This window comes from Nyctibius grandis, chromosome Z (genome assembly GCF_013368605.1).
Source record: "Nyctibius grandis isolate bNycGra1 chromosome Z, bNycGra1.pri, whole genome shotgun sequence".
Classification (NCBI taxonomy): Eukaryota; Metazoa; Chordata; class Aves; order Nyctibiiformes; family Nyctibiidae; genus Nyctibius; species Nyctibius grandis.
The window spans coordinates 56,947,463-56,969,439 of NC_090695.1; the positions used below are offsets into that span (position 1 = coordinate 56,947,463).

General features: G+C 39.8%; 1 protein-coding gene across 1 annotated transcript in view; it reads left to right on the forward strand.

The window, feature by feature from the left end:
* The window catches only part of FBXL17 (F-box and leucine rich repeat protein 17), a 325,238-nt gene that overhangs the window by 144,873 nt on the left and 158,388 nt on the right, over positions 1 to 21,977 (forward strand). The window lies entirely within an intron of this gene.

Consider the following 21,977-nt stretch of genomic DNA (forward strand, 5'->3'; position numbering starts at 1 on the left):
ATACTCCAGATGCGGCCTCAGCAGGGCAGAGTAGAGGGGGAGGAGAACCTCTCTCGACCTGCTAACCACACCCCTTCTAATACACCCCAGGATGCCATTGGCCTTCTTGGCCACAAGGGCACACTGCTGGCTCATGGTCATCCTGCTGCCCACTAGGACCCCCAGCTCCCTTTTCCCTACGCAGCTCTCCAACAAGTCTGTCCCCAACTTGTACTGGTACATGGGGTTGTTCTTGCCCAGATGCAGGACTCTACACTTGCCCTTGTTATATTTCATTAAATTTCTCCCCGCCCAACTCTCCAGCCTGTCCAGGTCTCTCTGAATGGCTGCGCAGCCTTCCGGCGCATCAGCCACTCCTCCCAGTTTTGTGTCATCAGCGAACTTGCTGACAGCGCACTCTATTCCCTCATCCAAGTCATTAATGAATACATTGAATAGTACTGGTCCCAGTACCGACCCTTGCGGGACTCCGCTAGACACAGGCCTCCAACTGGACTCTATCCTGTTGACCACCACTCTCTGGCTTCTTTCCTTCAGCCAGTTCACAATCCACCTCACTACCCGATCATCCAGACCACACTTCCCCAGTTTAGCTGCGAGGATGCTGTGGGAGACCGTGTCAAACGCTTTACTGAAATCGAGATAGACCACATCCACAGCTTTACCATCATCTATCCACCGGGTTATGTCCTCATAAAAGGCTATCAAGTTGGTTAAGCATGACTTCCCGTTGGTGAAGCCATGTTGACTGCCCCTAATGATCCCCCTATCCTTGATGTGCCTAGAGACAGCACCAAGGACAAGTTGTTCCATCACCTTTCCAGGGATGGAGGTGAGGCTGACCGGTCTATAGTTCCCCGGGTCCTCCTTCTTGCCCTTTTTGAAGACTGGAGTGACATTCGCTTTCCTCCAGTCCTCAGGCACCTCTCCCGTTGCCCACAACTTAGCAAAGATGATGGAGAGTGGCCTAGCAATGACTTCCGCCAGCTCCCTCAGCACCCGCGGGTGCATCCCATCAGGGTCCATGGATTTATGGACATCCAGATTGCTTAATTGGTCCCTGACCCAGCCCTCATCTACCAAGACAGATTCCTCCTCTATCCTGACTTCTTCTGGGGCCTCAGGGGTCCGGGGCTCCTCAGGACAGCCTCCAGCAGTATAGACAGAGGCAAAGAAGGCATTCAGTAACTCCGTCTTCTTTTTATCCTCTGTCTCCAGGGCCCCCACCTCATTCATCAGTGGACCTACATTGCCTCTAGTGTTGGTTTTACCTGCAATGTATTTGAAGAAGCCCTTTGTGTTGTCCTTGACCTCTCTTGCAAGGTTTAATTCCAAGGAGGCCTTAGCTTTCCTAGTTGCCTCCCTACATCCTCTGACAACAGACTTATATTCCTCCCAAGTGGCCAGCCCCTCCTTCCATGATCTGTACACTCTCTTCTTCCACTTGAGTTTGCCCAGCAGTTCCCTGTTTAACTGTGCAGGTTTCCTGGTACCCTTTCTTGACTTCCTACCTGCTGGGATGCTCTGATCTTGAGCTTGGAAGAAGCAGTCCTTGAATGCTAACCAACTATCTTGGGCCCCCTTACCTTCTAGTACCCTGTCCCATGGGATTTCTCCTAGCAATTGCTTGAAAAGGCCAAAGTTGGCCCTCCTGAAGTTCAGGGTTGTGATTCTGCTAGCTATTCTGTTCCTGCCACATGAGATCCTGAACTCTACCATCTCATGGTCACTACAACCAAGGCTGCCCTCAACCTTCACCTCTTCAACCAGACCCTCCTTGTTAGCGAGAACAAGATCCAGCAACGCTCCTCTCCTAGTTGGCTCATCCACCATTTGCATCAGAAAGTTATCATCAATGCACTGGAGGAACCTCCTGGACTGAGGATGGCTGGCTGAGTAGGCCTCCCAGCAAATATCAGGGTAGTTGAAATCCCCCATGACAACCAGGCCCTGTAACTGAGAGACTGCTCTCAGCTGCCTGTAGAAGGCCTCATCACCGTCCTCATCCTGATCCGGTGGCCTGTAATAGACACCCACAACAGTATCACCCCTGCCAGCCTGCCCCTTAATTCGCACCCACAAACTCTCAACTCGCTCCTGATCCACCCCTGGACAGAACTCAATACATTCTAGCTGCTCACTCACATAAAGAGCAACTCCACCACCTCTCCTTAGTGGCCTGTCTTTCCTGAACAGGACATAGCCATCCATGACCACATTCCAGTCATGCGAGGTGTCCCACCAAGTCTCTGTAATTGCCACTAGATCATAGCCCCCCGACCGAACACGGATTTCCAACTCCTCCTGTTTATTCCTCATGCTGCGCGCATTGGTGTACAGGCATTTCAGGGAGCGAGCTGAGCACACCAATTTCACCCCGGGGGGATGAGAGGCCTCCTGGTCTACCTCAACACTAGAGCGTTGCCCCAGTGGTGGTGCAAGCCCAGCTACTACCCCATCCCCCTTCGATGTCTTCTAACATTGCAGAAAAATTCAAAGGCAATTGACTTGCATAACAGGTGTAGAGAGTTTTAAGGTAACTGTTGGTGAAATTTTTAAATCTGTAAATAGGAATTAAAGAACTTGTATTTGGAAATAGACATTTAAATCTGAAATGAAATTAATTTTAAGTAATATATCTTAGAGTGAATTACACAGGAAAGTGAATTCTGCATTTTTTTTTGCATTTTCAGGTTGTAACTGACATGTCAAATTTTCCATAAAACACTGGCTTACTAATACATGATATAATTAGAATAGGATAATTCAGCATGGACCTCAGGAGGTCTCTAGTCCAAGCCCCTTCTCACAGCAGGATCAGCGGTGAAACCAGCCTAGGAAAGTCCACTATCAAAGTCTCCAAGGATGGGGTCTGCACAACCTCTCTGGGCAAACTGAGCCACTGCTTGACTCTCCTCTTGGGGAAGAAGTCTGAAATAGGCACCCAGGTTGAAACTCTTGTTTCAATTTACGCAGTTTTTCCTCATTCTCCGAGCATGTACCCCTATTAAGAGCCTTTCTCTGTCCTGTTGATGACCTTGTAGGTACAGGAAAGCTGCTTTATGTCCCCCCAAACCACCTCTCCTACAGGCTGAAAATGCCCCTCTCTCTCCACCTCTCCTCACAGGGCCTGTGCTCCAGCCCCAGAGAATCATGCAGGGATATTGTCAGCCTTCTGTGCTGCCAGGTTATACTGCTGGCTCATGTTCATTTTGTTGTCTTTCAAGACCCCACGTCCTTTTCTGCAGAACTACTTCCCACCTAGTCAGTCCACAGTCTGTGTCATTGCAAGAGGTCCTGCCCCTTGCAAACAAGTGCAGATGAAGACAGTTAATAAATTTCAAATTGATTTACTGCAGTTATTTCATTGTTATAAACTCTGCTGATGTTTGAAAATCCTGAGAAACAGGAATTGTTTTGTAGGATCTTTGTGTGACACAAATGCTTTAGGATTGCTCACATTTATATCAGGAGTTTGGTAGCTGCACAAATTTATCATGGCTAATCTCTCTGTCCTGCGATGAGCTTGTTGAATGTTGTTCCAAATAGTAGCAACCAGTTCAGAAAGCCATTATAGTGTATTTTGGGAGGAAAAGAACGCCAATGGATTAACCATTGGCACTGTGCCACAGAGCTCAAAGAGTGGGTAAATACAGAATTATTTAGATGTATAGAATGGCAAATTTCATTTTACTACTATTCCTGAAAAATACTGATGATTTTTCCATAGCTACTGCATTCACATTCTTAGCATTTGTGCAAGTATTTTATGTATAAAAATATCATACAAAACTCTTCTCTGTTTTTTATTGGTAAATCCAGATTAGTTTCTATCGATTTTCTGGCTTTTTTTAAATGTAGCATGGTGCCCTAGAATAGATCTCTGCAACTTCCCTAGGACTCTCATATACCTGCCAAAATTGGGCAAGAATACATGTAAATTATTTTATATCTCTTCGTATACTATGATTTTTTTTCTTTTTCCATGTAACTGAAAGCATGGCTATAGTGAGTATTACATAACCTACAGTAACCTTTGAACGTAGTCTCGTATAAAATATCTGCGTTAGACAGTGATTAGCCTCATAAATTCTAGTTCACAGTACATCTGTGTAATTGTTGTTAAAGCCTTAGGATATTAGCAGATCATTAAAGAGGCCATGTTTTTTTCTTTACATATTGTGTAATGCTTCTGTAATGTCTCAGAAAAAAATTGGTATTTAGATATAATTAACCTAAAGAGCTTTTAAGAGATTACAAGTTGAGCCAGGCAAAACGGCATAAGCCCTTCATGTTTTATTAAAGAGCCCTCTTGAATGGTTTGTACTGTCCCATGGCTGCAACAACTTAAATGTGAGATTCTTCTCTTTTACTGGGTATAATCATTATTCCCTTTCATGTTTTATGCAAGCCATGTCTTCTGTAATCTTTTCGTTTGAGCCTTGTGTTTGACTTATTCAGATTTAAGTTTTTCTTATGGGAAAAGAAAGAAATTCAGGAAAGAAGTCAAGTAACTTAAGTAATTTGTGAGAGCATATTTGAAGAGGAGATACTCAACATCAAACTGACAAGGTGTTAAGTGCTTATAGTAGGGTTTATGGATGTATATATTTTCCTAAATAAAAAAAAAAAAGTACATTCTGCTTATTGGAATACTTCAAAGGCATTAACAAAACACTAGGGCTGATGAGAAACTAAATGAAATTAAACTTATTTCTTGAATGAACACTGAGAAACACTTATTTTCAGTTTGCAACTCAAGGTATTTGATGTGGTTATTTAGGTAAGATGGGTGTAGTGCCAGTTAATTTTTCTTTTTACAGGAAGAGACTGATAATATCAAACCAGTAAACTTTATGTTCTATGAAAAACTGGAGCTTAAACACTTAATTTTAGTAGAACTCACCTTTTTTTAAAATGAGAGATTATGAAGCATATTGATGAAGTTATGCTCACAGATGTAATTTACACAGATTTTATTAAAACCTTTAATATTTTTTATTCTCTCTGTTAATGGAGTTTAATAGATTAATACAGATAAAGAAATACTTTTGCACTTCTTCCTTGTACTGCCACTTATGTGGTAGAAAAGTTTCCTGGAAAAAGTTGTCAGGATCACTTATGTATGCTTCACCCACATTAAAAATGACTAATACTGTGTTTGGAACTTTAAAATAGCATTTAGTATTGATATTGCAAGTGTGATGTCTTCTTCCCCCACCTTTTTATTGTATTTAATTTGTGTCCTCTTTATATTTGGAAATTGATATATGTAGAAGTTGTTTAGGGCTACAGTTGCCTGAGTGTGTTTGGTTTTGATTTTACAGTAAATTAGATTTAGTCTTTAAATGTAATTGCAGTTGCATAATAACTAAAAAAAAAACAAACCAACAACCAAGCCCCTAAACAAAACAAAAACCACATAAATGGAGAATTGTACAACGTTTATGCTGTTATCTATCTTTCTGTGAATGTTATATCCTCTGATGCAGAGGTATATATTGCAATGCCTAGATGTAGTATCAGGTTATTATAAAGGGATTGTTAAAATACCTAGGAAGGAACTAAATATTTAATAAGTTGCTGCGCCATAGTCGTTGTTTATCATTCCATAGCAATCACTTAGTGCTTTAATCATTGAAATCTGCAAGCTGGCCGTGTACCTACTGATATTCTCTTGCAGTACAAGGGAGAAAAGATTCATTGTTGTAGTGCTTAACGGGATATTAGGCAAACTTGTTTTATTTTGGGTGGCAGAAAGCAGGCAACATGGTTGTATGCTCCTTGACTAGGCAGGAATAGTAGCTTAATACTAATGTGCTAACAGCAGTCATCCGTTCATGCTCTGTGCATAGTCTAAATGAAAAGCAGTCTTTTGAATACAAAAGCTGAGGAGAGAGATTCATCCTGAGGCCTGAAAATTAAGGTGGTTGACCAAGTCTGAGCACAAGAATACTCAGCTGTTAGTTCTTTGGAAAGCCAACACAGGAAGCTGCCTCCTGCTATGGGGCTACTCAAAATAGTGGTGCCATGTATTGCAAAGAGGACTGTTTGGTCTACCACAGAAAAAAAAAGAATACCAAAGTTATATTGTATCTAGGGCTTTTAAGCAATGCAAAGGGAATAAACTGGTCTCTGTTACTATAAATTCACTTTCCAACTAGCTTAAGCAAAATGCTCTTGTACTCCTGCTTGTTGTTACTGTCTGAAGACTCTGCATGCAGAACTTCTATACTCTCTTTAGGTAGCACCACGTATAATCGTTGTGTGTAGTGTGTAAAAGTAAGAGCAGTGGAGGTCACTTGTTTCATGAAAAGGTGATGAGCCAAGAGCTTTATGGGTGCTGGAAGACTGTCACAACAAGGATGTATATTCTATTAAGGGATTCTAACAAGAAAAGTACTGCTATGCCTGATGGAAGTAACAGCTCCCTCATCTGAAGTAACTAAGAATCTGCTGGGTTTTCTGCTTGTTTGTATATGACTCCAAGTCACAAAATTATTTAAAGAGAAGCACATGAATAATCCTGTTTGTTAAAATTTTGCTAATCTCATTTGGATATATTCAAGTGATTAACTTAAGCATATGCTGAAATACTTTGCTGAATTTACTTTTAAATTGGGAGAGTGGAAGAAGGAGTTGTAATCTCCTTGTTTTACAGTACTTCATCTTTCAAAAACTGGATTTGAATTAAACTGCTACTGTGAGGAATATGTAAAAATCATCTTTTATTTCATTGGTGAACTAATTTAATTAAGAGAATTGCAGTTGTTAGTTCAAGCACTTCACAAAGCTTTATTCTAGGATAGAAGTGCTTGACAATGACAACAAGCAAATGGCTGTGGAATATCTGTGCTAGCACTTATGGTCGTTAAATTTATATTGCTTCTGAGGCCATTAAAAACCAGTTAGCATATTGAATTTTTATCTGTGGAGACGAAGTCGGATGTATGTTGGTTCTACAAGATCCGGACATACGCATTTCTTCAGGGCCTGTGTCTTATGATGACAATTTTTCTTAGTTTTCACGGATCTGCATTATATTAGTTCCACTGGCCCTGTTCACTCAAGTCCGACTTTACCTACCCTATAAAAAACATCAAGAATTCTGATTTCTCTGCAGTGGATCTGCACTAGATTCCCACTCTGTAAATCTCTGTGCCAAATGACAGTGGGAAAGGAGAAATATTTTCTTCAGAAGTAGATTTCTTGGTATTATTTCCCAAAAGCTTTTTTTAAAAGAAATGGTGATACAAGATTTATGTATTTTGTTTTAGCCAAAACTTGAAAATCTTGTGTTAGTTATGTTTTAATTACACAGATACCAGATACCTAGAGGGCATATTGTTATGTTTTTTCTGCCTAATACTAGTTGAAAAATGGCTGAAGCTAGTGCAAGATGCCAATTGTCATGTTATAGTGTGTGTATTCACAATAAAATCATACCTCAGAAGAGCAGAGACCCTTAACTTTTATGGACGCTGATAAACCCTGCTGGTGTTTGTCCGTATGTTTATTTCTTTTCTTCACCAGCTGCTTCTCTGAGCTACGACACAACCGGACTGTGCGACATTTCAGGACCTCGGAGAGCAGCTGGGGCAGCTGCTGACTCGGGCTTCAGCGAGCATCACCCCTGGTAGCCTCTAGGGTTCCCGATAATGGAGTATGTCTATCTGGCTAAGCATATCTCCGAATGTAAGCAGGAGCTTTAATGAAATAATTAAATTTAGCACAGCAAACTAACAAGAAACTACCGATGTAAAGCCTTTCTTTGTTCTTTTTTAAAATTTCAAACTTAAAGTGTATTTCAAAAAAGCAATAACTGCAATTGAAACACAATTATATGTAAAATGTAGAGGCAAAAGGAGTCAACACATTGTAACAAAATGTCATTTTTTAAAAATAATTGCCCAGTATTTTGTGGACTGAGATTGTCTCTTGAGTTGCTTTGAGTAGACTTGCAAAAAAGATACGGAGCATCTGAAAATTTAAAACACAAATCGCTTATAATTCTGGAAATGAATACAGATTTAGCTTATTAAACACCTTTTAAGACTCCTCTGCTCCTGGAATAAAGTGGGGGAAAAATTCCCATAAAAGAGAAAGAAAACTTTGACTGCAAAATAATTAGAGTTACGGTGTGGCCTCTAAAGTCTCCCATGAATTACAGCATGCAAGAAAGATGCAGTTCTGAAGAAGTATAAAAATAAATAAATAGAAATATTTGTGGTGATTAAAATTCTAAACATTCTTCCTCTAATCTTATCATGAGATGATGATGTTAAATCCACTGTATAAGTGTCGTGCAGCCACAGCACATTTTGATTCTAAGCTAGATCAATGTTTCTTAAATAAAAGTCTTCCTGAGAAGGCACCTAATGACATAAAAATAAAATAATAACTTTGCTAAGTACAACTAAATAGAACTTTGCTAAGACTGTTTTTGAGTACAAGCTGGAAAATACTTGGAAAAGAGTTTGACAATAGAGAATTTAGGGATTAGAAGAAGTTTTCCAAGGCCTTCTGGGACGTTTCATAGATTTAGATATTTGAAGGATATGGAGCACATTGCTTCTTCTCGTGCATTGCTTCTTATGCGGAGTTATATTATCTTTCCTATTTGGAATAAGACCCCTTTACCTTTCCAAGGAAGTCTTAGTTAAAATAACATTTGTCTTATTGTATATTCAGACAGGGGAAAGGGGAGCTGCAGAAGGAGGAGGGTCTGTCTAGAGACATTCTAGACTTTCGTCTGTGCTGACAGTACTGGATTGCTGACTTTTTTAGCTCAGATTAACTTCTCCAATTAAGGATGCAAAGTTAAGGCTGCAAAGGATTCCCCCCTCCCGCCCCGCCCCATTTATCTGTGAGAAAGTATTTGCAGGGGAAAAGTCTGTACACAAAAAATGAACACCTGCTAGATGCATAGTTAGATATACATGGCGTGAAACCTGTGCACATCAGTTGTGTGTTTCAACATTTCAGTCCCTTGTAGCTATCTCCAAAACCTGTAAAGACCTAGAGGAACTGACAGCAGTTATTTTGCTTGTGCCCATACAAACCTGTGCTTTTTATTCAGTGTTTTAAAATATAAAGCAATGATAGGGCAGTGCTGCCAAGTGTTTGTGCTCTGATCTGATCTGCTTTCTGGATCCGCCAGCTGCAGACCAGCTGTGCTGACCTGAGTGTTGCCAGAACTGCAGTCAGCCCTGCAGAGAGCCTCTGTGTGGAGAGGCAGCAGCAAGGCGAGCTCAGATTAATGAAATCTGTTTTTTTGTGACCTCTTTTGAAGGAGTATGGTAGGCAAGCTCGGCCCTGGTGACAGTCTGAATTGGGATACATGTGAGAAACCAGAAATCATACATTATTTCAGTAAGAACTGAATCAATCTGTTCTGGAGTTTCTCAAGAAAGGCAGACAAAATGACTGTAGCCAGTGCTAATATCCTGGTGTTCTAGTTGGAGTGGTGCTATTAGCACTGCTACACCTAATATTGTATCCTTCTATTTTGTATTTGTATCTGCTGCTGTCTTTATGATTCCCATGGAAAAAGTTCTGGTTGAAGCAGCTTAAGTTTTCTTGCTTTATGATCTGATAGGATTTAATAAATATCTGGTTTCAAAATTCCATGCTTGAAAATAAACAATTTTCTGCCTGTCAACTCTAAGCTGAATTTTCTTCTCTCTTCCCTGTCACCAGTACGTTACCAACAGAAGACAATAGAAAGAAAAAGAGGTGATGAGAGACAGAGGAGGACTGTGAGCCCAGCTGCATAATTAGATTGTAAATCCATTAAGGCAGAGTGATAGGAGGTAAAGCATAGGAACAAAACAGGTTATACACTGTTGTTACCAGAGTCACCATATTAACATGCTGTTTCCAGAAAGCATTATAAGGGTCTAATAATTGTTTTGCATCCGTCCCTCTCCCAAATTTTTTTACTCTACTATTGATGCAATTTTTTTTTCATATGTAGTCTTGTAACTTTCTGATTTTTTTTTCATATAAAAATCATATTGAGCTGTGAATTGTGTAAACAATCATCAAGCGCGCTGCAAAGAGCAGGAATACATTGCAGCCCCCAAAAAAGAAAAGAGGTGATTGAAAGTAAACACCTTTATCACATACCCTAGCTGAAAGGTTCTGCCAAGGAACAAGCCACTTATTCTAGAATAAGTGGAGTAAGTAGTTTGCTTTGTCTTTTCTTTGCATGTTTTATACCTGGATTTCACCTATCTTGATAAATTATTCTTCCTCTACTGGTCACATATTACTTCCAGAGTGGAGATTAAGACCCATTAGAGCGACTTACAAATGGCTTAACCACGGTTCTAAGTGGTTTGTAGAGCTATCATATGCTTCATCATTTGTATGTAATGCTTGCCCTGAATAATTTCTTTCTGTGTACATGTACAACCACCACCAAAAAAAAAAAAAAATTACACCCTGAGGTGCCTCTCCATATTCAGAGTTTCTTTGAAAACAAGAGAGAGAGAGGGGTCTGTACGTAGTGCAGTTGCACCAAATATTTTTGCACACTTAGGGAATTGTGTGGTGCCTGTAGCTTCCCAAAGCTATGACTTTGACCCATGTTGCCATTGGATTACCTGCAGGCTGTGAGCTTTCCCATCACCCTTTCTGCACTTTTTATTGACCTTAAGTATCTGGTATCATAATGTCTTATGCTTGTCCTGCTGCTGCTCCTACCTTTTTTTCCCTCTGTGTCATAATGCAATAGTGTTTACTTCTTGCTTTCCCTTCTCTAAATTTGGTTCATGAAGACGGCCTATAAAGTTCTGTGCTGTTGTGTCAACCTCCAGAACTTTCTGGTCTTTGTGTATTTCATGACTAGTTACTGTTTTGAACTGAAAAGATTTTCTTGAGTAGCAATTTAAACAAACTTCCCAAGATTGGTTAACATTCACATACTGAAATCAGGTTTGGTTTTTAACACTTTTCCATTTTTTTCCTGTTCACTTTCACATGTACAATTTTTCACGCTCAGAATTCTTCCCTTCTCTGATGTTCTCTTTATCTTTCCCAATAGCACTATTCTTCAAACTACCTTCTGTAACTTTTACAATTAAATAGTAATACTGCGCTCTCCTCTCTGCTGAATTTAATTTTATTATTCCTCTCCATCGCTTGTATCCCCATAGATTTTGTGTTGCTCGCTGTTTTGAAAATAAACTCATCAGAGTATCTTGACGTTGTGGATCTTCTAACCATTGGTAGCTTATCTCAGTGAGGCTAACCCAGTTGCATACTACATATGTGACAGGGTCAGGTTGTCTGTTTAGATTGCATTAGTGTGCTTGCAGATTCAGTGAAACTCTTCCAGCAGACTTGGACTGAGGCATTTGGAAAAAGCATTTGTGAAATATAGTTAGAAACATTGATTTCTACTGACTAGCACAACTGAAACTCATATTAATCTCAATACGTAGTTGCAATCAGTATTTTAGGAAGTATTTATTTCTCCATGTGTCCACTTGTTTGTGACTTTGACTAAGCTGTATGAAAAAGTAGTCATCCATGTGCATCAGTGCCCGATTTCTTTCACTCTCTTGCACAAATCAAACTATTTAAACAAGCATAACAGACATTTCACTGCTTTTGAGCACCATGGATCATTTAATAGATCTAACACTTTGCCATCTTAAAATTTCTCCATAAATTTGATTAAGGCTACCTGGTAACTTTGATCCTTTGGAAAAAGCTGTATGTCGAAGAACCAGTTTTGGCATCTTTGTTTTCCTTAAAGGGTTCCTTAAAGAGTTACAATACCAATTTTTACTTAAGAGAGTGTAATGTCTTGCCATAACAGCCATGACATAACCTTTTTGTAATGCTTGTTTACATTGCCAGTACCACGGTTTAGACCCGTTCTTTGGTGTCTTGCTTCCAGAGAGAATGAAGGCTACATATGAGTTGGAAACCCATTTAAATTGTGCTTTTTCAGGTCTGAATTCCAGTTTTCTCGCTGTCAGATGGCATTGTTGCTAGTTTTGAAAAAATACAGAATTCTTACTTTTTCAACCAAAATCAGTCTCTAGGCTTGTATAATCTTGACAAACAAGAGAAAAATGATCATGTTTTGCAAGTATAAAGTAAGAGTCATTGAAAAGCTGTGCAACTGCAGGCTGACTAAATTGTTATTAAAGTTTCTGTTCTAGTCATCCTTTTGAGTAAGTAAGTGCTAAATTACAGTGCAAGACAAAAGGTACTGTCTTCCCTACTAGTAAAAAATTGACTACTCAAAAGAAACCTTGGTCAAAATCGGGGAGAATCATTAAATGAAATAGATAGTAGCATCTCAATGAATGCAGTGTTTCTTTTGACACAGGTAACTGAAAATACTAATTGTAATATCTAAGGAAATCAGATACTCTGATTCCATTTTTCTTTCTACAGTCCAACAATGCCAAAGTAATTCCTAAATATATCAGCCTCTATAGCGATGTCCCAATCTATTTTTACTTAGAAACCACTACTCTTTATTGTAAATGTTTGCCGAGTTGTGCCTTAGGTTGCATATATTGAAAAACATGGCTTCCATGTCTGTGATTGACAGGACGTTTTGCAATACAAGGTAGAATTTACTACCAGTTCTTCCGGCTCAGGGTTTTTCCAGCAGCAGATGGCAACATCTCTGTGGGACGCCACTGAAAACTGAGGAACTTTGCATGCATTCTAGGGGATCAGTGCCTAAGTGAATCCTAACTGGTTGCAAATGTAGTTTACAGTTAAGATATTTGTCACACAGCAAACATCATGTGTGATAAATGTTATGTAATGGAAAAGTAAGTCCTCTATTCATATTTCATTGTATCAGTAAGTGGATTTTTTCAAAACAGTTTTACTGTTCAGTTTTACAGTAAAGAGCGATGTAATTCATCCAGGAAAACTCTCCAGATGAACTGATCGTGTCTTGTTAAATATCAGAGAGGAAAATGTATGTTTTGAATTATATTAATTAAACATGGATGCAGCAATTATCATTGTGATAGCATTGCTGTGGCGTTATTTGATTATGCATTTGGTGAAAATAACCTTGGTATGTTTTGTCCCTTAAATAATACATGGTTTTAAAAATGTTTTTCTGAATGTATGACTTCGTACTCTGAAGCTCATTGTTGGAATAGTCATCAGCTGTGTACTGAAGTGTTTCCCTGTTGCTTTTTTTAACAAGGGATATAAGAAATCAACATGTCATTAACTTTTAAAAATGCATTGGAATGAAATGGTGCTGTGGAACTTCTCATGATTTTCAGCTCTGCTTTGGAGACTTCTATTGCATTTGAAATTTTATGAGTGAGATGGCAACCACCAGAAGATTTTTGATTTTTTTTTAAATATTGGAATACTAATTGCTTCAGGGCAAGTTGTGATAAGGTGACAAACTAAAGTTGGTGTGATGTTAACCCTTTCAATTCTCCATTTATTTTACAATGCTTTTGATTTGATAATAAAGCAGTGACAAAGCTTGTTTGGCTGCAAGCATCCAACTATCTACATCTGCAGTTATGAGATAGAAGGTGTATCCAGTACTAACCAGATGAAACTATTCTATCATTGCTCATACGTCAGAGCTCTTGTAATGCTAACTAAATCTGTGGCTGACAGGTATGCATTTGGGAAGCATCTAAAGGAATTTTTTTGCTTCTTTAACAGGATTATGTCTTGGTCCTACTTTAGGATGTCAGGATTTTTTTCACATAGTACATGCTTAGTAAGACTTTAAAAAAAAAAGGAAAACAAACAAGAGAACCCCTCAAAACCAAAAAACACTTTCACTAACTTCTACATAGCTTCTCCATGGTTACTTTATGTCACAAGAAGAAAACTTTCTAAAAAGATGCCAGATCTTTCACATAATGACAGTTCAGTTTTGAGTGCATCAGGCTTTTCTCTCACTCACAAAACAAATACATGTGTGCTCTGAAGATGTGGCAAAAAGGTTTTATAGATACGCTCTTAACTGTCTTTGGTTTGAGATTGAGCTTGTCTTCTACTGTTCCAAACAATATTCCTGTCTAGTGGCCACCTATTTCTGCTGTTTTTCATTTGCTTCATGTCCATGTCCAGATTTATTTTTCAGAAGAACATGGGGCTTTCTGGGTATATAATATGTGATAGCTGTATTCTGGGTTCTTGATACCTGAGGACTACTGTCACTCTATATTTCTTTTTGGATATTCAAGAACACCAAGAGTTGTTGGCAAGGTCATTGTGTTGGCAGCAAGCCTCAGATAACAATGGAGGTTTTTCTTATCTGGGTATTGAGGTGTACCTCTGCCAACCTGTGTCAGAGATTCTCCTAAATATCCTGCAAATTGGATTCTTGGTGAACCCTCAAAGATCAGCCCTGAACTTGCTTGAGTTAGAAGCAGATCTGGATAGCTGAAGGCTTATCTTTTTGAAGATAAAGTTTTAGTAGTTAAATTGTGAGGACTGAGGACAGTGGGACCTCACACCAAGGATTTTTGGTTCGTATTAGCATGCAAGGTGCCCTGAATTTATGTGACGACAGACATTAGCTACATGTCAGAAGCGGACAGGCATAATTATTGGAGAGGAAACATGGAGATTTCTTACTGGTTACCATGATAGATCTTTAGATGAGAGTTCTAAGTAGTGGCTTTGAGCTGTATATCAGCAAAACTTCTTGGAAATTTTCTGTGTTACACATTTCCATAAATACAAGGTTGAGAGAAACAGCAGTTTCTGCCAAGGCCTATTTAGTTCTGTTTCTACTGTGTCAATGTGCTACAAAGCTGTAAGTCCTGCTGGATTATTTGAAGTCAATCACAGTGAAGTATGCATGCAAAGCAGAAGGAGATGTATTTGGCTATCACTTCAATTTCCCATATATAATTTCTCATTGTGTCTTCCTTCTGTGTCTGATACTCTGGAAAGCAGCAAATGGGAAATGTGAATCATCTTGGATAAATTCAGAATGGTGGGTGGAGAAAATCGAGAGGCATGTGTGTCTCTGCCTCTGGATTTTCTTCAGCCGGTCAAGAGGTGATTATCTCACCCTAATGAGCATTGGTGTGGCCTCATCTCGAGTACTGTGTGCAGTTCTGGGCCCCACAATTTAAAAGAGATGTGAAGGCACTTGAATGCATCCAGAGGAGGGTAACAAAGCTGGTGGAAGGGCTGGAAGGCATGTCCTGTGAGGAGCAGCTCAGGACTCTGGGTTTGTCTGTTTGGAGAAAAGGAGGCTGAGGGGTGACCTCATTGCTCTCTCCAGCTTCCTGAGAGGAGGGGAAGTGGAGAGGGAGGTGCTGATCTCTTCTCCCTGGGATCCAGTGACAGGACGCATGGGAATGGTTCAAAGGTGCGTCAGACATTAGGAAGAATTTCTTTACCACAGAGGGTGGTCAAACACTGGAAAAGGCTTCCTAGAGAGGTGGTTGATGCCCCAGGCCTGTCAATGTTTAAGAGGCATTTGGACAATGCCCTTCATAACATGCTTTAACTTTTGATCAGCCCTGAAGTGATCAGGCAGTTGGAGTAGGTGATCGTTGTAGGTCCCTTCCAACTGAAGTATTCTAGTCTAGTCTAGTCTAGTCTCCTGTTTACTTGTTTACAGACAGTATATCTCATATAAACCCAACCAGTGGTACATAAATTCTTTTATTTGATTAGAGGACTGCTAGAGAGCAACAGGTTAAGCTCCTCAAAGTCCACAAGACTAAATTATGGCTTTTGCAGCTTTGAGTCTCTTAGACAACATTGAGGAGATCAGGTGGTATGGATCTGCTCTGAGGCAGCTAGTAGGCAGCTAGTGATAGGACAAGAGGACATAGCCTCAAGCTTCGCCAGGGGAGGTTCAGGTTGGACATTAGGAAGAATTTCTTCTCAGAAAGGGTTATTAGACACTGGAACGGGCTGCCCAGGGAGGTGGTGGAGTCACCATTTCTGGATGTGTTTAAGAAAAGACTGGACATGGCACTTAGTGCCATGGTCTAGTTGACATGGTGGTGTCAGGGCAATGGTTGGACTCGATGATCCCAGAGGTCTCTTCCAACCTGATTGATTCTGTGTGAGGGTGTTATATCTTCCTGTTCACAGAGTCACAGAATAGTTGAGGTCTGCAGGGACCTCTGGATGTCACCTGATCCAACCTCCTGCTCAAGCAATGTCACCTAGAGCAGGCTGCCCTGTACCATGTCCAGACAACTTTTGAATATCTTCAAGGATGGAAACTCCACAGCCTCTCTGGGCAACCTGTGTCAGTGCTTGGTCATCCTCACAGGGAAAAAGTGTTTCCTGGTGTTCAGGAAGAACCTCCTGTATTTCAGGTGTGCCCATTGCCTCTGGTCCTGCCACTGGGAACCACTGAAAAGAGCCTGGCTCCCTCTTCTTTGCACCCTTCATCCAGGTATTTATATACATTGATAAGATCCCCCTCTCTGAGTCTTCTCTTCTCCAGGTTGAACAGCTCCAGCTCTCTCAGCCTTTCCTTTTAAGGGAGATGCTTCAGTCCTTTCAGCGTCTTCATGACTCTTCACAGGACTCTCTCCAGTATGTCAGTGTCTTTCTTGTACTGGGGAGCCCAGCACTGTACCCAGTACTCCATGTGTGGCCTCACCAGTGCTGAGCAGAGATGAAGAATCATCTACCTTGAACTGCTTGCAACACTCCTTCTAGTGCAGCCCAGGATACCATTAGCCTTCTTTACTGCAAGAGCACTTTGCTGGCTCATGTTCAACTTGGCGTCCAGCAGGACCCCCAGATCCCTTTCTGCCAAGCTGCTTTCCAGCAGGGCAGCCCCAGGCCTGTACTGGTGCCTAGAGTTGTTTATCTCCAGGTGCGTGACTTTGCACTTCCCTTTGTTAAACAGCATGAGGTTCCTGTCAGCCCATTTCTCCAGCCCGTCCAAGTCCTCTGGATGGCAGCATGGTCCTCTGGCATATCGACCCTTACTCCCAGTTTGGTGTCAATAGCAAACTTGCTGAAGGTGCACTCTGCCCCATCATTAAGATCATTATTGAAGATGTTTAACAGGACCCAGTGTTGACCACAGGGGGACACCACTAGTTACTGGCCTCCAACTAGACTTTGTGCCACTTACCATCACTCCCTGGATATGGACATTCAGCCAGTTTTCAGTCCATTTCACTTCTCATCCAGCCCATACTTCACCAGCTTCTCTGTGAGGATCTTAAAGGAGGCAGTGTTGAAAGCCTTACTGAAGTCAAGTCAGACAATATCCACTGCTTTCCCCTCATCTGCCAAGCCAGTTGTTTCTTCACAGGTGGTCATAAAGTTGATCAAACATGTCTTGCCCTTGGTGAATCCATGCTGACTACTCCTTATTATCCTTCATATGACTGGAGATGGTTTCCAGGATTAGCTGCTCCATGACCTTCCCAAGGATCAAGGTGAGGCTGACCAGCCTCCAGTTTGCTGGATCATCTTTCTTGTCCTTCTTGCAGATGGGAGTGTTGTTTGCTTTCCCCAAGTCCTCAAGTGCTTCTCCCAGTTGCCATGATCATTCCAAGGTTATTGAGAGTGGCCTTGCAGTGACATCTGCCAGCTCCCTCAGTACTCATGAGTGCATCCCATCATCACCCATGTACTTTTTATGTCCAGTTTGCTTTAGTATTCTTAAGTATGTTCCACCTAGGATACATCTTCCTTGCTCCAGACTTTCCCACTAATCTCTGGGACCTGGGATTCATGAAGGCCTGCTAGTAAAAACTGAGACAAAGAAAGCATTGAGAACCTTAGCCTTTTCCATGCCCTTCATCCCCCACTTCATTCAGCAGAAGGCCCAGATTTTTCCTAGCCTTCCTTTTGTCATCTGTATACTTACAGAAGCCCTTCCTATTGTCTCTGACATCCCTGGCCAGAATCAATCCCATTTGGGGTTTAGTTTTCCTAACTTCATTCATGGATGCTCAGACAATGTTTCTGTATTCCTCCTTCATCACCTGTTCCTGTTTCCACCTTCTGCGTGTTTTTTTCTTGTGTTTTGAGTTTTGCCAGGACATATTTTCCTTGTAGGGAAGACCTACACAGAATTGCTGGTATTCCTCCTGCTCATACAGATCATTAAACAATTATCAGAGGATTTAAGCAAGCGTACTTTATTCCATTTCTTTCCAAGAGGGAAGAATATTCCATTTGCTGCAGGAGGAATTTTGGGAGCCAACACCTTTGTCTGCAAAATGAGGTGTTGAATTTCCCAAGGCAGATTCATTGAACTTTTATATAAGTAGCTCTGTGTATGAGATTTCTTTGGTTAGTGTCTGGGACTGTATTTTGTATTCTTGAGTATCTCAGCTGATTTGTATTCATCATGGGAAGTTGTTTGGGAGCTCATTTGAAACATAGAATGGTATCAGAAAACGAAGTGTTCTCTTCCTTTGAAGACTTTTCTATTGCTTCACATAGCTGGACAAAATCTCCTGGCTCTAAGGCCAGCTAACTTTCAGGAATATGTAACTATTTTACTGAAAGTGAGCATGAGGGGTAATAGTGTCTCATTTCTGAGAGCTTGACTCTTACTCATGTAGTGGGAATTCTTTTTAAGTTCTCTTTGAACCCCTTGACAGGGGTTAATTTTTTCTAGCACGACACGTGGGAATTTAGTTTGGATGGTTTTGGCCAGTTATTCTTTTATTATTGTTTATGTGTTTCTCCATTCCATACAAACAGTTCTGTTCATACGGATAGCACTAAAAACATCTTTATCAGACTGTAAAAGTAAAATGTTGGGGAGTGTAATGACTCATAAATGAACACTGTCTACCAATATTATGCACAGGGTTTTTTTTGGTTTTGTTTTTTTTCCCCCAAAGATATCAACCAATATAATAAACCACTGTAGCTGGGACAGTTTCCTGAATGAGCTACATCTTTGGGAAAACAGTATTTACAGTTTTTTGAAATGATGAGCTTTCTAAAGCTATATTGGCTAGATTTTGTGCTGTCAGCAAGTGGAATATTGTTTTCAGTTCTTTGTCTTTTAAATACTGCTCAGGGACTTACGTACGGTGTAATTGATACGTACTTTTGAATCTTTCTTTTCACACAGAAAGATTTAGAATTTTATATTCTTTGGTTTGCCACACTTACGTGGAATAGAAGAATGAGACTGGGAAAGATATTTTCCTCTGAGAATGCTACAGATAATTGCCTGAATGTTTACATGTCCTAAACCTTTTTTTACAGTATATTTTCATACAGAGCTGGTTGTGTAGCCAAGATGTTGTTTCAGAATAATATTTTAGGACAGGAGAGACCCTTACAGTTGTTTTGTTAATACAGTTTCAACACAAAACAGATTTATGAATGCTATTTTGCTCATAAAATTATAGAAGGTATTTTGGGACAAGAGACACTATGCAGTCATTCCTTGCCCACTGAGGGCATTGATGTTTATCACGTAAAGACCTTGTAGTTTTTCTAACAAGCCATAAACACTTATATTGCCACACAGTTGTTCTCAGCAGAAGATCTGCTTAAGGGAATAGATATATAGCATTCGTGTATAGGGAGCTAATGATGCCTCGTCTTCTCATGGCATTTAAGCTTCATAACAAAAGCCATTCCCTTACTCCATTGTCAGGAAGCATGTAAAGGTCTGTCAGGGTGTGAAAAGAAAAAAAAGAATGGTTACTAATTAACACAATCCGTTGCCCATGCTAAGAAAAATTTCTTAGATATTGGAAAGCAATGCATGTATGTGTGCACGTGTGTGACTGGATTTGTGTATATATATACAAAGTATTTCATTCCCTTAATAATATCATAGTATCTAATTTGCATAGGAATTTCCATGCAAATAAGTTCAGTGCTTTTTCCATACATCAGAGTGATATACTGTTTTCAAAATGCTCCCTTCAAGGGCAATACAAACATCAAGAATTCAAAGGCAAGTTTAGCTGAGTCCTGTGCTGTGAAGTATGGAGAATGGAGTCTTTGGTATTAGAGTTGGTGTATTCTTCCTTTAGTTATCTGTTGTTACATGTATGTCCCATCATTGCAGAGAGAATCAATATGACACCCTGGCATCATTAAAGTATCTAGAATTGAAGGTAGATACACTGAAAGTGTATTTATGCAGTCTAGGAGGACTGATAGAAAATAATACAAGGTAGAAAGGACTTAGCAGGTACACACAGAACCCACAATATTAAATGTAAACCTAAGTACTGTCACAGAGACAGAAAGACTTGCCTCTGTAGGCTTGCCCAATTCCTTTAAATATTTTTCTCACGTTGAACTGATATGAATGATGATGTAGATAAGGCACTTTGATATTAATGAAGAGGAAACAAAATCATGAACTCGGTATGTCATGTAAGGAAACAGAAGCAGAGGCTTGTTTTCTAGAAGGGGAGAGAATAAGTAAGCATCTTTTGTCAAGTCAGACCACACTGCGACGCATCACTCAATAATTCATCATGACTTTTGCCTCTCCTTCTTTGAAAGTTCCCACGAAGTGGAGAGCAGAGGGTATCATACTTGAGACTACTTTAAGTGAGTTCTAGGTTTCATATATATTTATTTTAAAATTTTAGCTAGAGCAACACACCATATACCAGCTAAGGAGTTAGGTGGTTCAAAACCAAAGTAGATGGAGCTAACAGAACTAGATGAAGGAATTATAGGATGGAATGATAGGATACACTGAATTAAGATATTATGTATTTAATGCTTTATAGAGAGATCTTTTTCAGAGATAAAGGAGAATAATGGGCTAATAGGTAGGTTTTAGGTTCACAATGACAGCTTCAGTATTGTAGTGGTTAGGTGGAGTAAAAACATTGTAATCACTCTGCAGCAGAAACTGCTTGGCTTATAGATGGAGGCATCTCACTGTGCTTTCCAGCGCTGAATTATCAGCGTTACTCTCCTTCATATGGAGCAGTAAGTGTCACAGAAAATAATTTGTTCTCTTCTACCTTTTTTACTAAGCTTATTGATGAAGATGAGTATGGATTTTTAATTTACAGGAGTTACAATTACTCTGTATTTTTGCAGTAGACATAGGTTCTTAAGTCTGTTTTCCCCCCCTATACTGGAAATGAGTTGTACAAGAAAATAGCCTTATTTGTGTACTATGACTACTTCCCAAAGTTCCGGTGAAGAGGTTCTCTGGTCTCCTTTAATGCACTGCCATGTCATATTCAGGAAATTTAAAACCAGTTTGGATAGTTCTCAGTTCAGGAAAATATTCCTGTTTAGCAAAGCAAGCAAGCTTCAATGTAAATGCAGTAACTTAAGAGTCAAGTACTTAATTCAGTGCTTTGCTGAACAAGGATGGACTTAAACATTGTGCTTTCCTGATTTCTTCCGCAAATGAACCAGTAGATCAATGTATGACTGTGTTTTTGTAATTCCACAATGTACGGTACTCCTGGTTCTACTTTCTTAAGTGTTTGGCCCATGTTTCTTCAATTAATGTCTGTATTTCTTAATTGCATCTTTGAAATGTCAGCCCATTTCCTAGCTTATATCTTCTGATCTTTTTTTAAGCCTACTTTGTCCCTTGCCTTCACATATAGTAAATGAAGGTGTCTTTCCCAATTTCCTTCCTCTATTTTTCAGTTTAAGGATCCCGCAGCTGATTGCAGGCAGTCACATAAAACAAGTCTGTCAAGAACAATCTTCTTTGGGAGTGTCTTCCAAATGCTGAACTTGCAAAAAGCCCATATCTTGAGTTTTCATTAACTTGTCAAATTTCCCACCTCCTGTCAGAGTGGGAAGAATCTCTTATCATCAAGGAGTTTGTATAAGCGTTACAGAGCTAATTTTCGGCTTAGATTCTTTATTTCTCATGCTACAGCATAAAATGGAATGATTACAGTTTGATTTTCATGTTAGACAATACATTTGTAATCTTGCAATAATTTTTAATTATTTGTAAAGTGACCAAACTTGTGAAATCTGCTAAGAAAAAATAATTATTGAAAGCCATTATGCCATTATTTGTAATATATGAGAAAATTTCATAA